The sequence below is a fragment of the Pollicipes pollicipes genome, unplaced genomic scaffold (genome assembly GCF_011947565.3).
Source record: "Pollicipes pollicipes isolate AB1234 unplaced genomic scaffold, Ppol_2.1 Scaffold_6052;HRSCAF=7182_pilon_pilon_pilon, whole genome shotgun sequence".
In the NCBI taxonomy this organism is placed as follows: domain Eukaryota; kingdom Metazoa; phylum Arthropoda; class Thecostraca; order Pollicipedomorpha; family Pollicipedidae; genus Pollicipes; species Pollicipes pollicipes.
The window spans coordinates 683,121-706,251 of record NW_023596805.1 but is presented as its reverse complement, the minus strand read 5'-3'; positions in this window follow the sequence as shown (position 1 = coordinate 706,251).

Below are 23,131 nucleotides of genomic sequence, written 5' to 3'. Positions count from 1 at the left end.
ACCACGGCACCGGAGTGCGACGAGGAACCCCAGAGTCTTTTTCTTTTTCACAAGTCTTTCGCTGCTGGAAAGCACGAGAATCCGGGGGCAAGACTGAGCAGCCTGCCCGGCAGTTCCCGGTACTCCCATTCTTCCACCTCTGGTCCAGTCCAGCGGGGTGGGGCGGGAACCAGTCCGTGGCAGTGGCATTTCAGCGATGCCAGAGGGACCGCTTCGCCCCTCCGCCGAAGCAGAGGGACGGTCGTCCATTGTCGTTAGCCGAGCCGTCTGGGCTGAATTGTCATTTCCGTTGGAGTTGGTTGAACGAGAATCCATGCATTTTTCGAAGCATTCGGCACCGGGGCTCCCCATCCACCACGGAGCTCAATTGGGGGACGGTCTCACACTCCCTTGAGAGGTGGTCGCCGCCAGGGCTACCCCGGTGCTAAACGGGGCGAACGACGGCTCTCACACGACCAGGTGTAACGGGGGAGACCTCTCCCCGTCCTGGCCGTGGTTCAGCGCCGCCGCCCCTTGACCCCTTAAGCCGCTGCGCACGGCCAGGCGCCCCAAGCGGAGCCACGCCCAGAGCACCCAACCGCAGCGCGAGCGACAAGCCGCTAGAAGGTTTAAACTGAGGATTTCTGAACCACTGCGCGCAGCCTTGTGGGAAAATCCACATTCATTGACTTAGTCTGGTTCCCACATTGTGCACTCGCGTCTCATTCAGCGGGAAACAAGTTTCTTACGGCCAAACATGACTCTCTCTCTCTCGCCCACTCGTGTGTGGGGATGGAAGGCTGAGGAAAGCGAAAGGACCGCGGCCACCTTGAGTAAAAGCGAAAGCAGATCAAACTTCCCAAATTGGCCAGCCATGTTTAAAAAGTGGAGGGTGGATCGGCCCCATTGGAATAGAATACCAAAACATGTAATAAGGACCTCCATTTTGCAAACAGGCATGAGCCAGAGCTCGGGCAACCGGCCTGCCATATGACTACATTTTAGTCTGCAGTCTGATGTCTCCTACTGCATGCAATCCCAAGCCAGCTTACGCGCGTCGGGGCGGGTGGACCGACAGACTGTAGCCACCGCGCACTTGCCGCCACGAGGCGCAGACGGGAGGCCTATCTACTCATCGTGAAGACTGAATGTTAGGGGACATAAGGGACGCCCAGTAGCCCTTCGCATATGTGTGAAGTTCTCGGACGCAGCGGCGGGTGACTTGGCGCAGGGATAAAGCAAATCACCATTTCATACTTGTCTTTATTTTGATTTGGATAACGTGAGGAACTCGATTAGAAGCTCTCCACAGCCGCCGGACGTTGCAGGGGCAGTCCCGCTGCCACTGGTTTCAAAGGAACAGCTGCACGGGTTCCGCCACGAAAGGCCCTCGACGGAACGGGCAGACGGCCATCCCCATGTCAGCCGCCGCCTGCACGTGGCGCAAGCAGGCGAGGCACCCAAGCGTGTCCATGCAGGGTATTAGCGACGCTCGCCTCACCCGCGGGCCCCACGGCTCCAGGCAAATGGAGCAGGTCTGCGAAGAAAGGCGAAAAACATGCGTTAGGTCTCGAGCTGCATCGCCAGTTCGTGACTGTTGTCACCTGTGCGTTCCAGTATATTACGTTGGGTTCCGGTATTACACCATTCCACTCCGTTTTTAACTCACTTAGATAGCCCGTCAACCGAAGAGTGCAAAATCTATGTTTACAGCACCGCACTTGTACCGCATTAGAATTTCCAGAACCGCGAGCTTGTGCTGGCATGCGGTGATGGAGCTGGAAGCGCATAGGTCGAATCTCTACTTTTTGGTTGCACTGTTAAAATACTCATAATACAACCTCAAAATAATAAAGGTGAAATATGCGTTCCAGTCTAATCTTTGGATGGTACAATTTGGTTCTGGAAGACTATCGGAAGGGATGACAGTGAGCCTGCCTGCACAGCTAGTTTGTTGCTACCAATGTATCTATTGTGCAATATCTTGAGGTACCGAGCGAAGCCGTTATTGGCGCAATATGACCTTTAATGTCGACGCGCCCTTAAATCCAAAATCATCATCACACGGAGTAAGAAGTCAACCTACGTTCGGATTGAGTCAGGTTTGTTCCATATTAGTTTGGCGTACCTCCTCCGGAACGCCCTCCAGGTATGGCCGTTCGCTGCCCGAATACGCGCTTGGCCGCCTCTAGGTATTCGGGTAGGAACCGTCCGCCCTCCACCATCTCTTGCTGCAGGGCTTGGGAACGGCCGTGTATCCAGTGGGAGCGTCTCGCGGAACGCGCAGTCCGCTGGAGCGTGCCTAGCTCCGCAGCTCGGCAGTCTCTGTTAGCTGCTGAGATCACCTGGATATGACAGGAGTTGGGCATATATGAACGTTCTGGGGACCAAAACGACTTTAACTAAACTAAACCAAGAAAAAAACTACCAAACTTATTTTCATGGGCGGAATAATGCAAAAATGCCGTACGCGCATTCTGTCTTCGACGTGGAGCAGCCTCAGACAGGCAAAAGAGTGCAGCGTAAAGAGTGCTTACACGCTTCTGAGGAATTAAATAGCCAATTAGCCAAATCTTAAGGTGCTGATTCTAGCCGGGAAATATTTAGTCAGCATTATAGCATTCCGAGAATGTAACGAACTTTGGTTGCGCCGCGTGCACCGTGTAATGAGAAATACCTCGTTCGTTTTGGTCACAAACAGCCAGAGGATGAGGTGGACGGTTGGGAAGCTGCTTTCCAGGGTGTTGAAGAATGACTCGACGTCGTGTGCGCCGAACCAATCCGAAGACGGACAGGCTTGCTAGCGCCACCCACCGCCACTGCATCGTCGAGTACTGGACGAGCCGGGCCAGCCCCGTCAGCTTCAGCCCCACGCCGTCAGCTCCAGACGCGCCTGAAAACGTAGTTTGAGTTAGAAAACAAAGCTTTGAGTTTTCTGTTCGGCTCATCGTTTTCCACAACTCGGCGGACCTGGTGAGCGGTCTAACCAGCGCCGGCGCAGCGGGGGCAGGGGGGGGGGGGGGGGCGGAGGAGGCAGGGAGCCTAAGGATCCATCCACGATGCCTCGGTCTCTTTGTATTTTCTTGCATGGCCCTACGCTTTCGTTTAGGCACAATCTGCTAGCATGCCTGGGCACTCTTGATCGGTTAGACGACCCCCACGGATTATTCCTATTTGCCTGTAAGGCTCTATACGCCTTTTTCCGGGGTGCCGGGGACTCAGTACACTCAGTCGCTCATGGGCCCTTCAAATTGGTCTTGGATTATTTTACTTGCTTGGGGGGGGGGCTTGTGCTGTTGCTAAGGCCCATATAAGGTAAGGCACCGAGCCGCTAGATGCTCAGGGGCCGACTTCCTTGATCTAGGGCTCTTTCCCTCCGATTTCATTTGCGGAGAGCCCTTCACTCCCGAGACATGTATTCATGTACCTCTGACCGCGGTCCTATATTTCAACCTGCCGGGGCACTCCCGAGTGTTTAAGGGCCCGCCATGTAAGTCTTGGTGCCTTAGCCTTAGAGCAGCAGCTAGATATGTGACGATGAATCTGTGTGTGCCATTGTCAAACATAGTAAACGGACGAGGCAAAAACTCTGCATTAGTCATTAAGCACAAGCTCATCACATCCACCGACTAGCTAGCTAGCTTTTCTCTTACCTCAGGCACTTGGCGCTCCAAAAGCAGGGTCCACGTCTTGTGGAGCCGGTCGGCTGGCACGAGGGGAAGAACGATAATCTTCCGAGTCCATCTTGAAAAGGCTGGCGCATCTATGTCATGCTCCGCGCATCCCGAGGCGCCGTGTCTAGAAACATGTCGGTTGATTTTGTCGGACAATATGCAACACAAATTAAGGGAGATTCGGGACGTGGCTAAGACTGAGGCTGGGGCAGAGGAGCGTGTGGCACCCTAAGCCGAAAGGTTTGCAATAGGTGCTGGGCGTTTTGCCGGAATTTGATCCAATGTGCAGGATTTCGGAGGAGATCTGACATACCTTAGGCACCACAAACCCACTGAGGTGGCGGCATGCGCGTGTTTCTATGGCGCCGTGCACACCTGGGCAACCTTGAACCAAGCACACGAAATTGTCTACACAAATTCGCGGGTGTCAAGCGCAGTAACAAGAAGGTTTAAGGCTTAAGGGCATGAGTAGGAACTGCACTGAATGAAAGCCAACATCGCTATCTCAGTTCATAACCTCAGACATGTGGAACACTGACTTTAAGCGGGATATGCCCATCATAAATTGGCATGTTGCATGCATGCCTCGGCCGGTTTTAGCCGGATACACAAGACGGAAGGGTGCACCTAATGACACGGCAAAACAACTCTGCACAATGTCGTCATCAGTTTATCGAAAAGCGCGTCACAATGGACAAACTCACTGAACTTTATCCAAACATGACTAAATGGCATGCTCTATTCTGCTCATGACTAACCTGACGAATGATGGCCTGAGCATAGTGGAACCAGCAGCCGCTCTGCACGGCTGCTGGCCACGCCGCGGCGGCGCCTCCCTGCAGTGCTCGCTCCCAGTCCGAAAGGAAGCGGCGCACTGGGGCGCCGAGGACCCGACGGCTCTCACCGAAAACTGCATGGTAGAGCCGCCGGGTCCTACGCGACATTAAAACGAAGACGGCGGGAAGCATGGCACCGCTGACTCCCATGAAAACCACCAGCAACTGATGAGACTGGTGAGGTACAGCACGAAAGGTCCCATCGGTTTGCGCGTCGACGTGGTCGTTGGTGGCAGCGTGTGCCACCACGTTCGTCCTGAAGCCGATGGCCATCTGAAATACAAATAATCACACCATGTAATGATAAGATTTTCTGAAAGAGCGTTGGTGTTTCACCCCGGCATACACTGCAGGTTATCTCATAGAAATTAATTCAACCATCTTGGATTTGTAATGGGCCACAGACACCTGCCAGCGGTAGCCCAGCTGCTGTTGCCCGCCGCGAGATAATGAAAAAACGAGGCTCTACTGCAAGGAAACGAGCGTTGCACAGCGAGCACACAAAGTAAGGTAGGGCTGGCAGATAAGGTAGTAAAGTAGATTCAGTGCATGTGAAAAGCGCTGCAGCAGATAGGCTTTGCGCCATCTGCTGGGTGTGGCTGCACTGGGACAGTCGTGAATCTGCTCAAAGTCTACAGTTTCTCTGCTGTTTTACGCATTCAAAGTATCCACGTGGTGCCGCATATAAATCCATCACTGGCCTTTCTTGAATTTCAACCAATAAACATTGTGACACCGCATCGCAGTAACCATGAAATCAAAGACAAACGTTTGGCGTTCCTTGACAAAGTTCTTTAATGATGTTCTCGTCGCCTTACGTGCCGTTTTAACACAGTATACGGGCCGCGCCGATGGCGCAGTTCGTTGGAGCACCGGCTCGGCTTGAAATCGGCTCGAAATGTTCAGTTCGTACTTCACGAACAATTTTGCCCAAATCTACGGCCAGGATTTCCTTGCCACGATTGTTGGTAATTCCACAAGATGAACATGGCAGATACAAGCTCCATTTGATTCCTCTGAGCACTTTCGCGGACAACAGGAGCAAGCCAAGTTTTAGAATTGTGTCATAAAGAAGGAAATGACATCACTCGTTTTCAAACTGGGCTGGCAGTGTTGCCAGTTGGCATTTTGCCAGGAATCTGCTGTTTTATTCCTTATTGCAGAGTTTTTATGGAGTGCACCTATCAATCCTTGACTGCTCTCGTTACCCTTGCAGCAGTCACCCTTACCCCTCGTAATCCATCCCTTGCAGGGGCAAAGAGCGAATGTCTAAAACGACCTAAACTCACCCTTTCATTAGTGAAGGGGACCGGAAACTAACCGCTCTAGAACAAAAAATTACTATCGAGGTAATATCGTATTCTCATGTGGACCGATGGCAGCTACTGTACTCCAATCTGTCTGATAATGACAATGATAAGCATGTTAGCATCGTCCTCGTGACATAAAATACAACACTTCACTTCTTTCTCATAAAATGTAAACATTTCGACTGACTACACTCATAAATGGCACCATTGATGGTTTGATGTCGTTATTGTGACAGCAGCAAGACTAATTCAAGTCGGCTTTCAGGCAAGCACTCTACGCACATGGGCTCACGTAAACGTTACCCATACAAGTACCCCGAGAAAGTGCATGTGTAGTGCATTTCTGCACTGCTATTCGGCATAGCTGCTTTCGTTGTTATCAACCTCGGCAAATGACGTGACATAAAATCAGATCGTTTTGGTAGTAAACTCAGTGTATATGAAAAATCGTCCTCACTCAGGCCGTGGAATAGTGATCTCAGGAACCTAATATCGCCATTTTCAGGGGCCATCCTGCGCGGCACACCGCGCTACGGTGTCTCCCGCAACAAAACAAAATAGGTGTCAGGAAAGTGGTCCCCGCTGGAGAGACTGCGACGACGGCACGAAACACCGCGCTGACGGCTGCAATAACGGCAACGCATAGCATTCGTTGAATGGTTGAGTGATTACCGCATTGAGCATGATAACAGAAAAGTGTATGTTTTGTGCAATGGTGCTGTTGCCGAGGTAATTTCGGTGATAGCTTGCGAATAGTCTCTTAAAAAGTAAAATAGTGCGCGACTCCGGGCATGGTGGCGACAATCTGCACTTGCGTTGCAGCAAGGTGGTGGCAAGCGACAAGCACATGATGCGCAGTCAGTGGGTCACAGCATCGACCGCAGAGCGGTCTGTCGCCAGCCAATGCCATGGCGGTGTGTGCATATGTGTGTCATATGCGTCGTTGGCACAGGGCAAGTTCCTCCCTCCTATTGTTGCGGAAACACGACTGCCACAGTCCGATACGGGGTTTCACTAATTTCAGCTTGTTGACGCTCAGCAGTCCTAGTGGTGCGCCGCCATCGCTCCAGCATAAAAGACGACACTACGGCATACGTGTCCTGAGTTGGTTGCGGTATTACAGGAGTGCGTGTCCCAGTCGTATTGCGATTCGCTGCCGCGCCAGCAAGATCATTTCCATAGATCCCCGCGTGACTCGACTTTCCGTAGATCTCTGCAACACGGTAGACTGTTTTTCCTGCTCCATCCAGTGGGGTAAGGCGCGTCTGAATGTCCTGGACCAGTAGATTCGACCTGGAGAAGCCGCAAACAGTCAGGAGGCTGTTCATGGTGTCGGAAAGAGCCAAATGAAGATCGCTAGCGTCAACATTTAAAAACAGAGTTGTGATGATGGCTTTAAGCTCGGAAGTGAAAACCGACGCATGTATAACCCGCGTAAATGGCCGTGCTATATAGCCGCATACAACAGCGCTTCCTATGCCTGCATCCGTCACAACACAATTCGTGTAAGTCGTCAAATATCCGTCAAAGAAGGCAATGTGCTTTAAGGCTGTGTTTTCTATTTCCATCGCGATTACGCGTTATTTCCGTGTTTAATAACGAAACGTCCACTTTTGGCGATGCTTGCTTCCAAGGAGCAATCCACGGCTTTAGATCTGATGACACCTCGTAAGTCGAAACCACCACGTTGTCGTGACCATTGGAGTGACCTTCGTAAGCCGCACGAAAATACTACTTTGTAGATGGAATAATCTGGGAACTGCGGTAGCTCGCACGTGTAGCGCAGTCCCAGCACCTGCCTTCGCAATGCTAATGGGGGGGGGGGGGGAGGGGGGGGGGGGGCTCCTGAGCCTCAACCAGAGGAGTTTATGTGAATGCTCGTGACTATTGCTCGTGACTTTCCATAGATCCCCGCAACACGGGGGGGGGGGGGCTCCTGAGCCTCAACCAGAGGAGTTTATGTGAATGCTCGTGACTATTGCTCGTGACTATATATTGGGATTATTTGCGTGCGGTTTCCGCAACAGACAAATCTATTCCACGGGACCGGCGATTGATCGTGGAACGTGACCGGTGATTCCTGCGCCTTGCATCAACCGTCGCCTTTGAATGATGGTAGGACGCACTGCCGCGGTATGAAACAACATTGTATTGTATCGAACAATGAAAAACGGTCGGTAGCGGCCAAATAAATTCTCCTGGCTCGCGCACACGAGACGCTACAATCTATACCACGTGATCTATTTCACGTGACTGTGAATGTGAAAGGTTTGGACGTCCAAACCCTCGGAGCTGCATTCATGAGAATGCGTGAATACAGCAAAGACTCACATGAATGCTTCGCAATGCTAATGAGGGCTCGTGCGCTTCTACCAGACAACATGGACGACGTTCGAAAAAAGCCCCTGTGGTCATGCGCAGTGCGACGTAGTGCACCGTGTTCAAAGTGCGTTTGCAGGTCTGTTGTACCGTCATAAGTAAAACAGTCGAAGTCAAGGCTTTGAAGGAATGAGGGAACAACGGAGGTAAGAGCGTACCCCTATAAACACCGTATGACGTTCGTCCCGCGCACATTAAGGTGCTAAGGGATGTTAAAGAATTGTCGCGGAGGTTTCTGTGCACTCTGTGTGTTACCCGTCGGTCAAATCGTACACCCACTAATTTTCTTGGAGAGAGTACGTTGGTTACAGGGCTGTCGGTTACATGAGGATGCCCAGGGTCAATTCAGGTACTTGTTTCAAGTTTGACATTGCGTGAATTGAGTGAACCCGAACGTCACGATCTAGAGATCTAAAGTATTTTCACGAACGAGTTCACATGAGGTCTTGCCTACCATATTGGTGCTGCTACGTTCATTAATTTTTAGTATCTGAGGGGTTGATTGAGTACCAGACGGCATCTTATTCAAGCCGCCAACAGAGCGTGCTTGAAAAAGATTGTCGGCCACTTTGTTGTCTAGAAACGTATCGCGACAAAAATGCGACCGTTTATTGGACATGAATGCAGCACACCCACCTACTAACAACAAAAAAGCGTGCGTCGCAACTTCGGGCCCGGTTTGCAGCTTATCAGCTTGCCACCGAAACATCAATGTTCTTCACTTGAAGCACTAAAAATAGAAAACAAAAAACGTCATTCCTAAACCAAACCCTTGATCTAGATCCAGGCCTGGACTTGTTGGAAGTGACGAGATCCAAGACATCCGGCGGGGGGGGGGGGCTTAGAGGAAGCACGACCCCTCCATCTGTCCTTCATAACTTCCGATCCGTTTTCGCAAGCAAAATCAAAGTTGAATGGTGTCGAGAGTGACTCCTCCATGCACCATTTCAGGGCATGGTCTTCAATCTTTCTCTACTATCGTTAGGCAGGCACCCTTTGTTGGGAACGCTTTCCCCCGCCCGCTTCAGTAAACACGCCTTGCGAGCTTGCTACACTTCTGCAAGACACTGCCCCGAGTTCCTGTGCCAGAAGAAGAAGCGACACTCATCCGCTTATTTTATGGTATGCTTATATGCTAAACAGACGTCACACACTTCGGTTACTCGTCAGAGCCTGTGTGCTAATCGATGCGAAGACGTTTGCAGTGACGTCATAATTCCAGCTCATGCCTCACAGCCTGAACCCAGCACGACAGTACACGCACTGCAGCCAGCGTGTTCCCCTCTCTCCATCGGCGGCGCAGGGACCAAAGCAACGTTTTACTCTTCAAGAATTGTATTACGGTGCGGACTGAATGAACATGAATGCAACGTTTGAAACCAATTCTTTCGGGTTGGATAAGTCTCACGTAGGACGTTGTAATAGGTAGATTATATGAGCTGTCCATCCAGGAATGGTATAATTCGCACTTGTTTCTCTCAAACAACACCCACGATGACGTGCATGCGGCCCCCAAGACTGGAGCTGCAGAGCATGCATCAGGCCCCCAATGGGCATGGAATTGGACGCATGCTAGACGTTATGAACGTTGAATGTTACGATTCTGGACGATGTGAACACCGGACGCTGCAATCGTGGACGTTTTGGTGGATACAGGGACCCGGCCAGTGTAAATCACAAGGGCTGGCTTTGTAGCTGATTGGGAGGTGAGCCCCTGGACCCATACCGACACGGAGCCAACTGTGCGGTACTGGTGGCGCCTGACCGACAGATAGGCCCATGTCGGCTCAGGGTGTTCCCGATAGACGCAAAGAGGCCCATGCCTGTTATTCACGGGCCTGTTCCTGTAGACCGGGGCCCCTGAATAAGATTCCGCCTTAAACCCTCCAATCGGGCCCTTGGTCGTCGGACCCGATGGGCCCTCCAGGCTCTTCGGGTCTCCTCTAGTACTGCCCTGGCCGCCTCGGGGCCCTTTGCCAACACAGGGTCCCATAGGGTGCTGTGTGGCCCTGAGGCAATGGAGCCCCGACGGAAGTAAATCGCTGGCTCCGACTCTGCCCCTACTTGGGAAAAGGGCCCTCAGGACCATGCAGCCGCCGAGCCGACCGTACTCTACTGGCGGTGCCTCACCTCACCATATAGGCCCTCGTATAGGCCCTATAGGCCTCATATAGGCCCTATAGGCCTGACCATATAGGCCCTCGTCGACTCGGGACCCCTGATTAGCGTTCAGGGCATTCTGGCTGACAATGGAGTGCCCGGCCCGGCAGGCGGGGGCCCCTAAACACGGCCTCTCGCGCCCTTAATATTGTGTCCCGGGGGCCCTTTCCGGCCCCCCGAAACCTAAGGGGGTATGTGCCCTCCCTTTGCCTGCAGTGCTGGTTGGATAAAGTAAGCATCCAAGCAAGCAATAAGTGCCCTTCGAGTACAGCCCCGTGCTAGACGCCGTAGGGGAGAGACAAAAGCCATGGCACAACGTTTGGTGGACCTCGCGGGGAAACGGCGTCACGTAGCAAAAATACCTTTTCCCTATATAGAGGGTTACAAGCCCTCATGCCATTTATTGCACAAGCATTTTTGCGATTTCGTTGTTGCGCATGCCACGTTACCCATACGTTGGAAACGCCAAACTAACAGAAGTTACTACTTTCACAGTCGCGGGTTGGGAGCCCAGGGGGTTTTCTCCTGTCGGAGCGGCTACCTGGGCTTAACTTTTGAGCTTTCTGAAAGGATTTCAGGAAAGCTGGTATCACCGACGAAATCTGTGAAACCTGACACGTCCGGTCAAATGTGTCAGATTTCATCCGTAAGCCGACAATACCGACACACCTGGTCGACCAATGCATGAAAAATGCAAGTGGATGCTCCCTGTAAGGCGTGATTAGACGACACGTCGAAGATATATTTTTAGAAAATCTCAGGTGACGACGTATCGGTCTCTCCCTCGGGGCGAGGTGTTCACAGGCTTAAGCGCAGCAAGGAGAGCCTTCCTGAGGCCCGTTTTTTGTATTTTTTCACCATGCATGGCTTCAAACAGCAAGCTGCAAATGGGCGCAATGTACTCTCCTCGCTCCGCCAAATCTTGGCCCTGATATGATCAAAGATCATCGAGGGTCACCTCTAACAGACATGCTATGCCTTTTTCAAACATGAAATGCGATGATAAAAATACATGCGGTCCCATCCCATCGCATGCAGTACAAACTGCTACAAACCAGCGCAGCCGGTGCAGACACTGACGCAGCCGGACGCGCTGCCAGCTGTCTTATTGACATCGGATCTATTGGTCGGAGGGAGTGCGACAGGTAGGCAAACATTAATGCATTCCATGTTCGACCTCAGCCCGCTTTCTTTGACTCTTGGAAAGAGACGTTGACCTGCTCTGACCCGCTTTCATGCGGGCTATGCTAAATTCCGTCAGAAGCGCGCCATTTTCTTGTTTCCTTTGTCTCGCGACAAGTCTGACTCGGCGAACGCGTTGGTCATTTATCACTCCGGACGAGGCTTGGGCCCGTCTCGCGCGCCACATCTGCATCTGATAAGCCACCGCATCTGCTGAGCCATTGCCGCCTCCCTCCTCGTCGCCACCGCGCTCGCTCCACGGCCGAAGCGAATTTCGTGTGATGCGGTTGCGTACCACCTCCACATGCATTTAGATTCCGTATAGCAGAACTGGATTGAACAAGCAAAGCTGACAAACGATCACCTTGACAGATGAGGGTGCGATAGAACACTACGGCACTTCTTTGCTGCTGTGTGACGAACACCCACTGCTGGTGAATAACCGTTTACCCTCGAATGCGTCTGACACGCTCGTCTTGGCTTATATACCAATTTGGACGTGCGCGTCTTGCTACGTGATCGTCTCTATGTGGAGATGACAGGAATCGGCGGCGGGTGGGGGGGGGGGGGGGGGTCTTGCTGGATGGCACGTCCGCGCTGCGCTGCAGGCCAGACGCGCTCTGATACGAAATGTCGCCGTTTATCATTGTGGGACGACAGCTCTGTCCGGCATTTGCACTGGCAGCTGGTTTGTCAACGAGCAACGGCTTTTGTTTGCCAATCATCGCAGTGGTCGTCGACCCGCAGCGGTCATGCCCTTCTCAGTACATGCCGTTGACGAGTTTTCGGAGTTTTTTATACGGTTTGCGGTGAAATCACGGATTACGGTGCAAAACTTTCAACACCTTTCAATATTTATCTTCCAATCACACACCTTTCATCAGCGATGTTCGGCTAGAGACGTTTCGCAGATGCATGTTTATGTAAAGGCTGTGTTTCTGCATCTTGTATTTGCGGTGCAGCGCGAGCCACGACACTCCTTCAGCGACGGCCGCCCGGCGTACCCCGAACCGCCCTAACCTCAATGCTCGGTCACGTGACCTACCGCCGCCGACCACGGGCGGGCGCCTGCTGGCCCAAGGTCCGACCGCGGCTGGCCCGGCACGCCAGATACATCTCCAGCCTCACATTTATAAAGACGCATTATGTGTTTGCAAGGGCGCATGATCTGATAAAATTGCAGCCATCTGGCTGTGAGCAAAACCATGATTTTATGGACAGGTATGACACCAGATGTCTTTCTACTGAAGCTTTTCAAAACTTGTTAAAAACATCCTGTGCTCCCGCGCGACGCGACAAAACAAAGGAGGAACTTCGGCCTTTTTAAGTTACTTGTGCGTCGACAACATCGGTCACGTGGCTGGTCAGATAAGCTGGGCCCCCCTGAGGGGCACAGACACTCAGTCTACATCGTAGCAGGGCTTCCCTCAGGGGTACAGACACCCAGTCTGCGTCGGAGTTGGGTTCACCTCAGGGGTACAGACACCCAGTCTGCATCGGAGTTGGGTTCACCTCAGGGGTACAGACACCCAGTCTGCATCGGAGTTGGGTTCACCTCAGGGGTACAGACACCCAGTCCGCATCGTAGCAGGGCTTCCCTCAGGGGTACAGACACCCAGTCTGCATCGGGGTTGGGTTCACCTCAGGGGTACAGACACCCAGTCTGCATCGGGGTTGGGTTCACCTCAGGGGTACAGACACCCAGTCTGCATCGGGGTTGGGTTCACCTCAGGGGTACAGACACCCAGTCTGCATCGGGGTTGGGTTCACCTCAGGGGTACAGACACCCAGTCTGCATCGGAGTTGGGTTCACCTCAGGGGTACAGACACCCAGTCTGCATCGGAGTTGGGTTCACCTCAGGGGTACAGACACCCAGTCCGCATCGTAGCAGGGCTTCCCTCAGGGGTACAGACACCCAGTCTGCATCGGGGTTGGGTTCACCTCAGGGGTACAGACACCCAGTCTGCATCGGGGTTGGGTTCACCTCAGGGGTACAGACACCCAGTCTGCATCGGGGTTGGGTTCACCTCAGGGGTACAGACACCCAGTCCGCATCGGAGTTGGCCCCCCTCAGGGCTGCAGATACCCAGTCTGCATCGGAGTTGCGGAAACCGATTACGCGTTTGTGACATTGAAATCCATCCAGGCCATCTTTTAGATCCAAGCCTTTAGCCGAGTTAGTCCTTATGTGCGCCTGGCCGGAACGGCACCCTGCCGGTGGCGACCGCCGCGCTTAAGGTCGGGTAGCGTCAGAGGGCACAGTGGACCGTGCTGAACACTGCTGCATGCCAGGCGTTCTCTATTAAGTCCCCGTTTAAATGGAGCGTTACGATCGGATGGTGAGATTAGAGCTCACGCAAGACGCATATGATGCCAGATGCCCATCCATCCAAAACATTCGTGGCTGAAGCTTAGAAAATATGTTTCAGAGGGTTTCGATTCCATACCGTGGTTCGGTCATACGTCGTAAAGCGTGGAGTCGCGAGAAACGAGGGCGAAGAACGAACGAGATCACGAGCACGGATCGTGCCCTGTTTTCGCCAGGAATACCGGCAACAACGGCTGTCTTTGGCCTGGCGACCCGACCTGTCGCCCTTCTGCGTCCCATCCGGCCCTCTTTCCTCGTTTTCGCTTTATCTTGCATGCTCGCGACGCCCCATTTGGCCGAGGCGGGCCAGGTGCACTTGAGTGGGCTTACGCGGGTATAGTACCGAAGGCTTGGCCTACAGTGCTTCGGAGCCCACTCCACTGGTCTAATGCTGCACTTGGGACTATTAGCAGTAACAATGCAGTATTGCTTTTGCTGTGTGGCCCGTCAACGATAGCAATAATTTGGGACACCCAGCAATCGCATGTTAAGTGAAAAATTGTTGGCATCTTGATAAGCATTTTCTCAATTTCCAGTCCCCATATGTGTGGCTCGACTGCGCCTAATCGTCTAGCATAATTGTTCATGCAGTGAGTCACAACACACATGAGAGATGCCTCGCAACACATGAAAGATGCCCCGCCACACATGAAAGATGCCCCACAACACACGAAAGATGACCCGCAACACACGAAAAAATGCCCCGCAACACATGAAAGATGCCGAGCAACACATGAAAGGTGCCCGGCAACGCGTGGAAGATGCCGAGCAACACATGAAAGGTGCCCGGCAACGCGTGGAAGATGCCCGGGAACACATGCCGCCCAGTCAGCCCTCAGCCACCCTCGGAGCCCCTTTGAAATGTGAGCGAGGCTGCGGAGCCAGGTCGTGACCTCAAAATACTCGATAACCCCAGGCGTTCGTATGCATGTATTGCGGAACTCCATACAACACCACACGGGTCATCATAAGCGTGTCGTTGCGTCGTAACAACCTCGACCCAATCCCCACCCGGAAGCAGAGGTCCTAGCTGGCGTGTCGCGTTACCTATCTCGGGTTTCGCTTCCAGACTGTCGATGTGAGAGGACTGATACATGTGACTGTGACTGAGCGCGAGTGGATATTGTGACATGGGCATCAATTTACACGCGCCTTAGTTCGGAGCCGGACTGTCGCGCGCTCTTTTGTTCCTGGGTGTTTGACGCGTGATGTATGCACGTCCTGACCCAAACCCGTCACTGGTCCCATTCCGCGATTTCTTGGAGATTGGCTTCACTTTTGCGTTGTCTCGGCCCAGAAAAACCCAGCAAGGAAGGCATATGTGAGAGGCAAGAGGAGTAACCGATGTTGATGACGGCTGTGCACGCTTCCCACCCTTAAAATCCGCATGTTTATGCACAGGGGTGCATTCAGGGGAGGGAGGGGCACGTGACCCTTTTCAAACGTGCGCACGCCTTGGTATGCATGTGACTAAATATAGATAATACGAAATTCAGGCACCCACGCAAAAATAAGAAGACTAAAACCAAGCGATGTTCTCCGCCCTGTCATAAATTTCATGCGTCTCCAACGCGGCAAACTTTTAAGCGATATCTTCCGTTGTCCCCTCGCTTTGCCAGATCCTGCACACACCCGTGCCCACAGATGTAGACGGGGTGGAGTGGTACGTAGTGCACTAGACGGGGCTTGCTGGTCCGGTCACGAACTCCGTGCAGACCTGCAAAAGCCCGCGATCTCCGGTGCCGAGGCAGGCTGACAGGTGTGCGATACATGCCATCACTCGCAGCACCGTCGCGCCCCCTCGGGCTTTTCACGACCTACTGACATTTGGGAAAGGTCATGTACCGTTGCGCAGTGCCTCTTGCAGGCGGACGCGCGCCGGCCCGTCGCGCTGAGAGGACGGGTCCGGGAGCTGAGAGAACCGGTCCGCGAGCTGGCCATGCGCGGCATCAGCCGCGGCTGGATGCTCTGCCGCGCCCACTGCTTACCTCTGCCCGAAACAGGGCGGAGGTCGGGCCACGATCGCCTTGCAGATAGTGTCGGTGTAAAAGGCTCGCCAGTTACTTCGCGATGCGTGCATGCCAATTGGATGATCTCACAGTGGTGTAGTGGGTTGCACGTGTAAGAGCTGTCCTAACTCAGCGGCGGTCAGCAGGGAGTCGAGTCATGTGCGGCGAGCGGGTGTCGAAACGAGACGCACTGGCCTCTGCTGAACCGGGAACCCTCACCCGCGGCGTGTCTGGGGCCAGCACAGAAACGGGCGGAGCTGGAACCGGCAGAGCCGAACCGGTAGTGCGTTAACAGAGCCGAGCCCACAGTCCGTCAACAGAGCCGAGCCAACAGTCTGTCAACAGCCGAGCCAACAGTCCGTCAACAGAGCCGAGCCAATAGTCCTTCAACAGAGCCGAGCCGACAGTCCTTCAACAGAGCCGAGCAGACAGTCCGTCAAAGCCGAGCCGACAGTCCTTCAACACAGAGCCGAGCCGACAGTCTTTCAACAGAGCCGAGCCGACAGTCCGTCAACAGAGCCGAGCCAACAGTCCGTCAACATAGCGGAGCCAACAGTCCGTCAACATAGCCGAGCCAACAGTCCTTCAAGAGAGCCGAGCCAACAGTCCGTCAAGAGAGCCGAGCCGACAGTTCCAACGTTGCACCACCAACGTTGATATGTACCAGGAAATGTTGGCTTGCCTTCCATTTATCGTTACTGGAAGATGATAACTGAATTCAGAGTTAGATACTTGTTTGGCCAGGACAACTGGACTGTTGATAAGTGAAACAAAACGAAAGAATAACATAGTATGTGGTCAAAATGAAGCGTTCCAGGCCCAATGTGAAACACTCATTGGGTGGGGTGAGCATTAGGTAGGGAGGCCCTCAGCACAGTCCACCAACAATTTACACATATTGATACTCTTGATCTGGAAAGCACAGGAACTTGCGGTTTTGAGAAGGCCGAACTATGCCGGTAAACTCGTGCAATGTTTTATGTAAGACATTCTCTTAACAGCGAGTCTGACATTTTTTACTAGTTATAACAGGTGCGCACGTGACAACATCATAACAGGCATCTCTATTATCTCATCCTGTTATTTATTTCTCAATTAATGGACATGATCTGGTCATACAACAGTGCCAAATTAACGTAATTGCTCCTTCGTCTACTTTATGGGTGGTGATATCGCAGCAAATAATGGGGTATTGTCACGCTAGCAGAAAATTTCTAGTGAATATCTGTCATGAAAATAGCTTTTGTTGTTATTTACTTTTTATCACTTTTAATTATTGATAATGAACAAAATATTAATGACGAATATTCTAGCAGCAATCGGACAACAATCTAAGCTTTCCTGTGTTGAAGTGCAGCCAGATTTTCAGCTCTAACGTTAACATACCTGTGAAAACCTTGACCAGTCACATACCCGGCAGCACTCAAGAGCCCGTAGGGTGCGCGACACTGTTCATAATTAATTCGCTGCGCAGTAACCGAGTCATTATGTAATCAATTATGATGCAAAATCCTTCAAATTAGTCATGATATGTGAAATGGGATATACTGCAAGTTTACACAGAACAAGATACATCAGTTTGGCTTAGATGCCCGTGAAATTACTTAAACACGCGCTCGGGTGGTGGTCAAATTGACCACCAAGGGTTTTTCCGGGATGGTTTCCGAACGGCGCCCAATTTTGCGTAACTCTAGACAATTGAATAGCGGGTCGTGTGATACCAAAAACTAGATGTACCTTGTAAGGTCGCTGGCCTACGGCAGGTCAAATCAGGCCATGAATTCAGCGAAGTCAATTTCAAGGAATCGTTCAATCTGATGGGACAAAGAAGTGTTAGACGAGACAATCCATCTCTGAGATACTTTCTTACGCAACACAACAATTAAATGATCAAATTTCATCGACCTAGCGTCAGATACAAACGTCACACCAAGGTCAGGACCAACCTGTTTTATTGACCGAAATCCAAGCGTCTTATGACTGATAAACGCGATTACACTTCATCGCCACAATTTCACCAAAGATGCCTCAATCTCAACACTCATAACTTTTCGTTCTGCGTCCCAAGTCTCGCCTTAATCCCATTCTGGTACACTTGTACGCTGTATTTTAATGCCTACTAGACAGAGCTTTGAAATGCACAGTGCTCTATTGCCCCGCGTTCGACTCCACAATGACATGGTCCGGGGAAATAATTCGATGTTGTAAAAGCATTTGACAACTGCAAGGTAGGATCAGGCATCGTTAAAGGGAGCGGTCCACTTTTGTATGTGATTTTGACCCATGAACAATCAAACTGAGACTTTTTTGAACAAGCGCCCGGCAACCCGAGACTGTTCCAAGGTCACCCAGGCATCCATGGCGCCAAAATCATGACATTCAAATCGCGCATTCCATTAGCCATGCGATCAAGGTCAATCAAAATATAATTGTCCAGTTGTTTATGTCAGATGTTCGTGAGAACGGTTTTCAAATATGACGGTCGTCGATTGGCTCTCAATGTTGCGCACGGGACGATGACGTAATCAAACATTGACGTAATGAGGTGCACGTTTACTAAACAAATTGTGTTGTCTAGAGCATTCATTTCCACTTAAAAGTACACTTATAGCTATAAGTGAGCTTATTTCATGGTGCTTGTTTCAATATCTTCAAGTGTGAACCATTCAAGATATAGGCGTACGAAATCATAGCGTCCGTTTGCCGCTGAAACATGGCCATTCGCCCCATGTAATGAACATGACGCCTGCGACATAGCGCCCCATGGAAAGGCTTCGCAAAGACATCGACATTCCCCAAAGGCGTAGAGTCTTTAGGCCTGATTCCACTTCCGTTTCCCGATGCAAATAGAATGGTTTGGATCGACGGAATTGAAGGCCAATATTCAACGATATCCGTAAGTGCGCTCTCGTCTGTGCCATTTGGTCCAATAATACGCTCAGGTCTCTACTCAGTATTCTGGTCTAGATCTAACGATAGGTAATTTGCACACAGCTAACGGAATATTCGAACGGGACAGCGCTGCTGCATTCATCTCCGTATAGATTATAAGCCGCGACACTCGACCAAGGATGCCGTGCTCGCCGCAGGCGAACGCCTGGTCACAAGGCCGACTGCGGCCTTGTACCGTCGGCCACGACGATCGATTTGTCGAAGGCGTTCGATAGCGTCGACCACAGCGTCATCTTCAACAAACTGGTGGTGTGGCGTTACAGATGTGGGATGGTTTATGAACTATGTAAGCGGTCGAGGGCGGATGGTGAGTGCGGGGCGTCTCACTCCCCCCATGTCATGCGGTGTTGTACCCCAAGGCTCGACCGTCGGTCCAATTTTGTTCATTTGTTTACCAACGATCTATATGGATACTTGACTCATGGTCGCCCTAATCTCCTACGCTGGCGACACTATACACGTGAGCTGCACGCTCCCTGACGGGCCAGGTCTCGCCGACTTCGACACCAGACCGGAACTTACCATGCGTGAGCTTCAGAATTGGTTCAGTGCCATTTCTCTCCAACTGAAGGAAACAAAAACTGCTTCTGTGCCATTGGGTCGAAACCAAATTTACCAAGCCAGCTGACTTCTACTTTAAAATGCATGGTTGTGCATGCCTCAAGTAGCATTGAAATTATTGGTGTCAGTTCACTCTGGTCTGTCATGGGGTGCTCATGTTTCGAGCGTCGTAAAAAAAATGCCTGCAGGGCTGCAGTTTGCTATACAGTTGGAGAAAGAGCTCCAGCTCTCCCCCGTCCCCACTCGACTTTGAAGGTGGATTAAATCCGTGGAAAACTTTGCTGGCCTTTTTTGGGGGTCTCGTCAATTTTCCCTACTTAGCCACTCCCCCCCTCAAACTGATTTCGCGAAACTGCACCCTACGCGGATGTTGACCTGGCCCACTCAACGGCGGCTGGCGGCAGGTCCATCGGAATGTCGCCCCGTCGCCAGCCCTCTTGCAAGGCGACATGGCTGCGGGCATGTTCGGCATGCGACGGAAGCGACGGGGTACGGCAGCATGCTATAACGGTCGGCGCGGAGCAGGAGGAACTGAGATCGTCAGCTGACCTCGCGTGCTTCCGTCACTGGAGTACGCTGCGCCAGTTGGTTTGTGTGCGGAGGCACAGGTCGTCTGTCTGAAGGCGTGAGGTACGCCGGTGTTACGATGAACAAAACAACATCTGACTTAGGCACATTCGCTCGGCCTTACTTTGCCTGGGACAGAACATCAGCACTGCTGCTTCAGTGCAATGTTCTCGGCCGACGTTATCACTTATCCACCAGTCTTTCTCACAAGTCCGGTTAGTTGAGAAGCCAACAAGATGTGGCGACAAGGGTAGGTGTACAAGTGTGGTAGCAGCACACGCAGCAGCCTTGGAAAAATTACGAAATTTTTCAGCTTTGCTTCACACATCATGTCCGACAAATACGAGCACTGACGTATGGCAGACTACAGAAGCTCACTGCAACACCCACGTCATGAAAACGAGCTTAAAAATGACAGAAATATCGTGTAACTAAGACAGGGTGATGCAGATTTTACCGCACTAATAGATTTGTGAACTTTCCACTGGTGTGGAACCGGCGGATTTTCGGTCAGTGGATGTCTTGCCAGGTCACGGAGATGACCTGAGGGCGGGTCAAATCATGATGAATGGGGGCTTCTCTAGTCGCTGTGTTGGGCCAATGCACGGAGCGCCACGTAAATTACACTATAGCTTCCTTAAGCGTCTTGGACACGAAATGACGCAGGGTCGGACCGTGTCAGGGTCAATAATGTGAATCACAAGTTATTTAGATTACTGTAAAACATTACTTTATGCACTGGTAAGTTGTTCGCCGGAAATGACAAATTTTGATAACGACGAAGCAAAGTGATGGTCTGTCCCCAATTCAGCACATAAGCTGGTCGAGGAGCACCTGTCGATCAATAATGGTCATCGCAGGTATCTGACTTTTGGGGTCACCGGACCTAACTTGATTCATCGGGGCCCCTAGACCTCATTTGACCCCGTCTACGTGCTGATAATGATCTTCCGTTTCCGTATGGTAGCCACTCCCATCCCTTGTATCGTTACTGCGCGTCTCCCGTGGCACGATTTGGCCTGCGACATGATGTGATATATGGCCCCTACACATATACACACATGCACACATATGACCTCCCGGCATTTCAAAATGGTCTAAATGTTCAAACTTCATACATTCCATGCTTTCCAGCAAAGCTAGATGACAGCTAGTCACAGTGTGTCGCATGCGGATACGCGAGGTTGTCGCCCTGAGTTGACCTTTGTGGGGTCATAGGCAATTTTCCGCTTAATTTAGCCGTGGGCAGCATGTTGACTGGACTTTGACCCGAATCCAAAGATAAGACTTGTTCCTCGGAGAAAAACCAGGAGAATGGAGATATAGCTGCTGATTTCGGCGACACGCCTTTATCGAAACAATACCGGAAGTGACTGACACTTCCACTCCTCCTCCGCTTCCGGTCCACTCCGCTCCGCTCCCAGTCCACTCCGCTCGTCCTTCAAGGGATACAGTACCAAAAACGCGAGCTAGGGTCACTAAAATGGGCATCGCGATAGGGGCAAGCGTTCAGGTTTGGTTGATGGTGGTGGCTGATGGTTGGTAAACTTTCATGGAGCTTTCATGAGTGTAAGGTGCTTTTCCCGCGGCATTGCCCGCCTGTGGCATCTTGGTATCCTCTGAGCCCCCTCGACATGCGTCATATTGTGTTTTCAAAGGGGATTCAGCATGCTGAATGCATTTTCAAAACTGGACCATTCATGTTGCGAATTTCTTATTTCTTGAACTGGGCGATTCTACCTGACTGTATAACATTGCATGTGTCCTAGTGGAGTCATTTTGCAGGCATTACAATTTTGATAATCCAGTAAACCGGCAGGGTTTACTGCCTTCACGTATGGTCATTCTACTGGTTGATGTATCCCTCAACGGAAAAGACACATTTCATGTCAAACATGAGACGGGGACCCGTTGAAATCGTTCAGAAGCGTGACAGGCATTTGTGGGTTAGGTCTAGGCTGATATACTGGACTGGACCGGACCGGACCGGACCCTCAAAATGTCATCGGTGAGAAGCTCAACTATACAGCAGTCAACCCATGCGCGACAACAGGTAACGCGACAACAGGTAACGGCAAAGCGGCAAGACGACCTGAAGCAAGATATTCTTCCTCAGTGACGAGCCGCTCTCGAAAGCTGGCCACGTGGTCTTTATTCCAGCGCGCTTGCGTGCTGCGCATTCCCGATTTGGACTGATCGAAAGGTATTCCTCTTAAGCGGGGTCGGAATGAAGTTCCACTGAAATTACAAAAGAGAACACCTCCCATTGCCTTCCATTTGAAGCAGTCCTATGACCCCTCCTCATTTCACTTGGAATCCAAATCCTTAATGGAAATGTTTTGAAAGCCAAGCGGCGCTAAACTGGCATGTTGAGCGGTACAGTGTAACGGTAAAAGACAGGGTGATTTAGTCTCGCCTCCCAATGCCATAAAATATGTATGCCAACGTATAAACCCAAGTCGATAGGCTGCCGCAAGTAAGCCGAACAAGACGGTCACGTTGTGGGGCGTCAACATTGCATTAGCGCCCGAAATACTGGTTTTCCATTTGTAATTTAATTTCGTCAGTGCGACGGGCAGGCCGCCAGCAGGACGGCGGACAGGCAGGCAGACGTGGAGCAGCCCGTGCTGCTAGGTGACTGGAGCTGGCGCTGACGCCCGGGGACTGGAGCTGGCGCTGATGCGCGATGACTGGAGCTGACGCTGACGCCGGATGACTGGAGCTGGCGCTGACGCCCGGTGACTGGAGCTAGTGCTGGCGCCGCGCCTGATGACCGGAGCTGGCGCTGACGCCCAGTGACTGGACGTGGTGCTATGGCGCTGGTGCTGGCTCCCGGTGACTGGAGCTGGCACTGACGCCCGGGGACCGGGGCTGGTGCTGTGGAGCTGGTGCTGGCGCCGCGCCTGGTGACCGGAGCTGGCGCTGATGCCCAGTGACTGGACCTGGTGCTATGGCGCTGGTGCTGGCGCCCGGTGACTGGAGCTGGCACTGATACCTGATGACTGGAGCTGACGCTGACGCCGGATGACGGGAGCTGGCGCTGACGCCCGGTGACTGGAGCTGGCGCTGTGGAGCTGGTGCTGGCGCCCGGCGACTGGAGCTGGCGCTGATGCCCGGTGACTGGACCTGGTGCTGTGGAGCTAGTGCTGACGC